The sequence below is a fragment of the Mytilus californianus genome, unplaced genomic scaffold (assembly GCF_021869535.1).
Source record: "Mytilus californianus isolate M0D057914Y unplaced genomic scaffold, xbMytCali1.0.p SCAF_4, whole genome shotgun sequence".
Lineage (NCBI taxonomy): Eukaryota > Metazoa > Mollusca > Bivalvia > Mytilida > Mytilidae > Mytilus > Mytilus californianus.
The window spans coordinates 107,792,095-107,798,443 of record NW_026262690.1 but is presented as its reverse complement, the minus strand read 5'-3'; the positions used below and the strand labels follow the sequence as shown (position 1 = coordinate 107,798,443).

General features: G+C 32.4%; 1 long non-coding RNA gene across 1 annotated transcript; it reads right to left on the bottom strand.

The window, feature by feature from the left end:
- Window positions 1-531: 531 nt before the first annotated feature.
- LOC127739051 (uncharacterized) lies at window positions 532-5,351 on the bottom strand. Its single transcript, XR_008000258.1, has 3 exons — window positions 5,123-5,351; window positions 2,295-2,383; window positions 532-1,306 (listed from the first exon to the last, which is right to left on the bottom strand). It is a non-coding gene; the product is annotated as an uncharacterized LOC127739051 (long non-coding RNA).
- Between the last annotated feature and the right edge of the window lie 998 nt (window positions 5,352-6,349).

Genomic DNA, 6,349 nt, shown 5'->3' with positions numbered 1-6,349 from the left:
CTCAGAGGAAAAGTAGTTTTCCTCAAGGGAAATCAAATTTCCCTAAAGGAAAAAGATTTTTCCTTAAGGGAAATTGTATTTTCCTCAAGGGAAAAAGATTTCCCTTAGGGAATTTGCTGCATTAATATTTCCTTTGAGGAAATTCTATTTCCTCTGAGGAAATTTGCGGCTCCAAATTTTCCTTTGAGGAAATTCTATTTCCTCTGAGGAAATTAACGGCTTCAAATTTTCCTCTGAGGAAATTTGACGCTTCAAATTTTCCTTTGAGGAAATACTTTTTCCTGTGAGGAAATTTTGTCAACTGCAATTTCCTTAGTGGAAATTTTTAACAAACACTTTTCCTTGAGGGAAAATTCAATACCACAAATTTCCTCTAAGGAAAACATTGTTCTCCAAATTTCCTCTAAGGAAATTTCTGTACATCAACTTTCCCTGTTGGAAATGTTTTCCCCTATTTTTACTCATTGTAAATTTCTTCACTATACAAACAGTATGAACATAATGTTTACAAGACTTAATAAATGATACAAATGAAATTTAAAACTTTAATAAATTTTTGACTCAAAATTATCATGACATACAAAAACAATACAGTGAGTCTGACTGTTTAGGTCAAGGTATTGTACATACTTTATATGACTTTAACTTTGATTTATAAAATATTTTTTTGTAGCAAAGTATTCTGTTTTCTTTGTTATTGTTTCAATTGTATACATTAATAAGCAACCAATTTGAATGTCATACCATTTGTGGTGTTCATAAGAATGCGTTCATATTTGCAAATTAAATAATAAAATAAACACTTTTCTTGTAAATTTTAATTTTCCTCTGTTTCAGCTGCTGTGTACAGTTATTCAATCCACTACGTAAAAGTTCAATGCATAAATTATTACATTCACTAAACAATTTCCTTCAATTCTTAGAGAAAACATTTTTGTAATTTGTTCTTCGAAGATCTTCTCCAGTATATTTGATATGAGGGAGCGATGTAAATGAGTGGATAAAGCTGGTGTTTCTTTCAACAACAAAATACTATTTTTTTCTTCATTTCTCCCTTCTTTTGGCGAATATATATAATATGTTGTTGCATTTATACAATTTTGTTTTTCTGCATCTATGATAGAACTCCATTTTGTTTCTAGCCATTATCATGTGATTATGATGAAATTTCCTATTTCAATTTTGCAGGAAAGCACACATTCCATTTCACATTAATCCAATTAGCACACCATGTAGATAGATATCAACTTTCAGTTTCCTCTTCAGTATTGACCTATTGATCATGAAAACCAAGATGTCTGATCACCTATAAATACACAAAATAAACAAATAAAATGTTATAAATGGAGAGAGTAACAGCGATAAAAAAGCTTATTTTTTCATGATTATGAACATTTTAAGAATATTTCCTTTCTTACTTGTAATTCTCTTAATTCCGTGCTTTTTGTCTATGGGTTTTTATATTAGTTGATTTTGTGCATTTTATCAATCTTTCGAGTTGAGTCAATTGCAACAATTATTTTACAGTTTGTTCTTTATATGTTGAGCTGTTAAACCACTGTCCAAAGTTAAGGTAGGGTTGAGTGCTCACAAACCTGATTTTTTTATTACATGTTTTAGTTTTTATTGATTTTTAACTAGCTGTCAGTAACTGTGAGTACTAACAGATCTTTGTGTCTTTTCGATTAAGGAAAGGTATAAATTTCCTGCTTAGTCCGGACTGTTTATTTTTTGGCAGGAAATCTACTGGTATGTCATTTGTTGTCTGGTAAAGAGTTGTCTTATTGGCAATCATGCCACATCTTCTTATTTTTGTATAACCTTGCCATATTCTGATTGTGCCTGTCCCAAGTTCGGAGCCTGTAGTTTATTCTGACACTAAAATTTAGTGGTTGTTGTTGTTTCATATCTGTCATATTTATTTTTTTTAATTTGTTTTGTTATAAACTAGGCAATTAGTTCTACAGTTGGGATTATTTCAATTTTTTGTCTGAGGACCTTTTTGCCCTTTTATAGCTGACTACTTTGACAATAGGGTATGTATTTTATAATTATTGAAGGCCGTCACAGCCTATAATTGCTTTCTTAGAGCCATGATCAATAGTTTCATATTTAATATACCACATCTTTTTATTTTTATAATAATCATGATAATCATCTTTCAAGGGCAATAACTTTTATGAAAATGGCCTTATGAGTCTTATCGAGCATCACTGAGGAGTGTTTTGTAGACGAAACGCGCGTCTGGCGTAAATACAAAATTTAATCCTGGTATCTATGATGACTTTACTTACCATTTAGGTTTTGTTGACTTCTGCAAATTTTAAATTGCCTTTCATTTCTGCTGTTTATAATTTCTCTGTATCTTCTATAGTTGTTGTCCCTACACATAAAAAGAGTAAAATATATTATTTAATGACATCTTGCATCAATAATTAATTTGCTGTTTAATGTATATATCAATACGTGTTTAATAAAAAGCTGTACCATGAGTGCTTGATAAGCTTGTTGCCCTTATAGCTTGGGTTTATGCTTTAAATGAATTTTAATGATTAACTACATTATAGAAAAACTGTGAGCACTGCGCAACTAAACCCCCCCCCCCCCCCCTAAAAAAACAAAACTACAGGCTCTTAAGAGCCTGTGTCGCTCATCTGACTCTATTTGGGTTTTTGAAATCATATAAAAAAGATAAAAATCATAACAGATACTTTAATAATGATTGAGGCCATATTTGGTTTAATATTGTCCTACTCCGCTGGCGGCCATCTTGGATGATGGATCGGCTACAGAGTAAGAACACTTGGTCAACACCTCATAAGGAACATTCATGCTATGTTTGGTTTCACTCCATTCAGTGGTTCTCTAAAAGAAGACATTTGTATGTATTTCCTATAGGGTCCTATCTTAAACTAAGTCCCCCGCTGCTGGCCATCTTGGATGATAGATCGGCAACAAAGTAACAACTCTTGGTCAGCACCTCATAAGGAACATTCATGCCATATTTGATTCCATTCCATTCAGTGGTTCTCTAGAAGAAGTTCAAAATGTAAAAATTTAACAATGGCAACGGACGACGGATGCCAAGTGATGAGAAAAGCTCACTTGGCCTTTCGAGCCAGGAAAGCTAAAAAAGGACATGCACACAGAGTGGTATTCATTGAAACAAAACATGAAAATAATTTGGCTCCATTTAGGGATATCGCAAGTGTATATAAGTTTAAGGCCGTGATTTTTGAACAAATACAATTCTGAAACCTTCCAAAGTGTGAAAATGGACAATTTTAAACAATTTTCCAACAACTAAAATTCCATAACTCTGCATCTTATATAAAAATAAATAGGGGATGATACTCCGGCTTGCATATCATATAAAGTTATAAAGGAAGATAACTGAAGAACGGTAAAATTTATACTACTAAAATTATAACTTTATCTGATTTTGTGGTAAAAAGTATTGCGTTAAAGTTTAATAAAATTTGGTTGAGACAAACTTAATTTAGTGGACGGAAACAAAAAATTCATCATTTTTTCCATCTGTAAAGGACATAACTCTAGAACAGTAAAAGTGACACCACCAAAATTCAAACTGTTTTTAGTGGTAATAAGCATTGTGTGCAAATTTCATAACATTTGGTTGAGGCAGACTAAAGTTAAAGTTAGAGAGCAGGAAACCAAAAATTCAGCAATTTTTCCATTTGTAAAGGGGCATAACTCTAGAACGGTAACACTGACACCACCAAAATTCACACTTGATCTGAGTATTGTGGTAATAAGCTTTTGTAAAAGTTTTATAACATTTGGTTGAGGAAACTTAATTAGAAAACAAAAATCAATGACTTTGGGACAGACGGACAGACGGTCAAGGGTTGACCCACTATGGGTCATAAAAATGAAAAGGGAGTTTATGTCAATATATAAAATCAATTCACCAAAGTTTCATAAAAATTGGTGAAAACATTCTTGAGACTATCCAAAGTCCCAATATACAACAAAAACTTAAATCAGAATTTTTTTTAAATTGAAAGGGAAATTATCATCATTATGTTAATTGGCAATATTAATAAATGCATGCAATAATTTCTGAAATTTACAGTATATAGGCTTTTAACCCCAAGTCAGAAGCCTATGGCATTTGTCAGTTTTGTACGATTTTTAATTTTAGTTTCTTTTATATATTTCGGAGTTTAGTATGACGTCCATTATCACTGAACTAGTATACATTTTTGTTTAGGAGCCAGCTGAAGCTCGCCTCAGGTTGTGGGATTTTCTCGCTGCATTAAAGTCACATTGGTGACCTTCGACTGTTATCTGCTCTTTGGGCGGGTTATTGTCTCTCTGACACATTCCCCATTTCTATTTTCAATTTTGTTTTAAATTCTATTATAAATGTTAAGCTTCTTGTTGATTTGTGTTACATTTGTCATTTCGAGGCCTTTTATTATATTTACAGCTTTCTATATGCATAGGTGCTTGAGGACAGTATCCTGTTTTGAGCCCCCCCCCCCCCCCCCCCCCCCCCCCCTTATTATCATAAATCTTAGATTTTTCAATATATATCACTTATTTGTACCATATATATACTAATATACCATATTTTTACTCTTAATATGCATGTTTACTATCAACGTGAATCTCGACTCCTGTCCTCAAGCACCTATGTCTATATATGGTGTGAATTTTGCTCATTGTTGATGGTCGTACTGTTATCTATAGCTCAGCGAAGCAACATCACAACTGTTTCTAAGTTTGTGAAGTCAGAGGACTATATTCATCTTTCCGACTTTCGGATCATTTGTTGATTTTTCATGAATATGTGCCATTCCAATATGAAATAGCTATATGATGTATATTAAAAAAACCTTTAAACATGTTAAACTAGGACATGTAGGATACTCATTTGGGGAACTAATGATTTGTTGGTTTTTCCCTAGTCCAAATAATTATGACGTCTGGCAAGGCTATTTTATTTTTTTTCTAAGACGCCTAAATAGCCTTGGAAGACGTCATAATTATTTGGAAAAGGTTTTCCCCACCATCGACATCGTCCTGTGGAAGAAACGAGTTTGGCGCATTAACAAAAAGATCATGTCTGTAGTGACAAGTTAGTGTGTGTGCTTACCAATATTTGAATTTTATGAGCCTTCTTTTAGAATATTTTTTTCATTTTATGGTACAATACTGACGTCGAGTTCTGTTGTTGTTGTGCTGTTTATTTTTTACAAAAGCGATCAAGTAATGCAGGGGAAGGAAACTTACTTAAAAGACCAAAATGAGCCGCAACTTATAGGTACATAAATATTTTACTATGCAGTCAGTATCCCGATATACATGTATGATCATGTATATACTCTTAGACTCATTTCACAGAATAGTCGTACAAGTGAAAATACTCGTTAGTCATGAACATTTTAGATCACTTAAAATTTAGATTTTATAACTTAAATTACGAAAGATGATAATTTGTCAAATGAGCCCCTGTAACCAGGTGCTGCATTTTTTAGCACGCGTCAAAAACAGTTAAAAGTGCCGGGATCTGACAGAGCTTTCAAGAGCTATTTCTGTTACTGTGAGTTTATTATATTTTTATCACAAAAACTGAAGCTAATGCTAATTTCTTTTCTTTTAATATGAAGCCCCCACCCCTCCTCCAGCGTATCTGATTAATTTACGATCACTCTGAGTAAAGAAAGTAAGTATTAATTGCTTATATCAGACATTTTAAATTCTGGTTGATAGTTGTCTCATCACCAATCATACTACATCTTATTTTTTTTTTTACAATGAAGCTATATTTAGATGCGGTATAGTGATGAATGTGTAAACATGCAGCATGCTTGTAAATAATTGTTAAAATACAGCACAAAAGATGCATAATATATCAAACTCGAGTCAACGCCATGTCAAAAACTAAAAAAACTAAAAAAAACTGTAGCATATCAAAATATATAATTTGTAAAGACTTGCATGCAACTAGGCCTATACAGTAGCTCTATGTTCTTATAGATCTCATACCATTACGATTAAAAGTCAGATTATGTGTGTGTAAGTTTATTAGAAAATTCAACGAGACACGTCCTAATCAGGTAAAATCCAAAATAACAATTTACAAATTCAGATCTACTGCCTGTTGTATATTGCTTACATGATTGTATATTGCCAAACGAATAGATATGTTTGGTACGGGATGGCGGCTTCGAATCGGAGACAAAAAGACCCAGATAAATGAAAGTGTAGAATTTTGTTGTTGAGAATTTTTTTTAAAGAACTAGATTCATATCTCAGAATTTGAATATAGCATCTCGTTTTCTTTAGATAAATTGTTAGCTATTATTGGCTATAATAATTA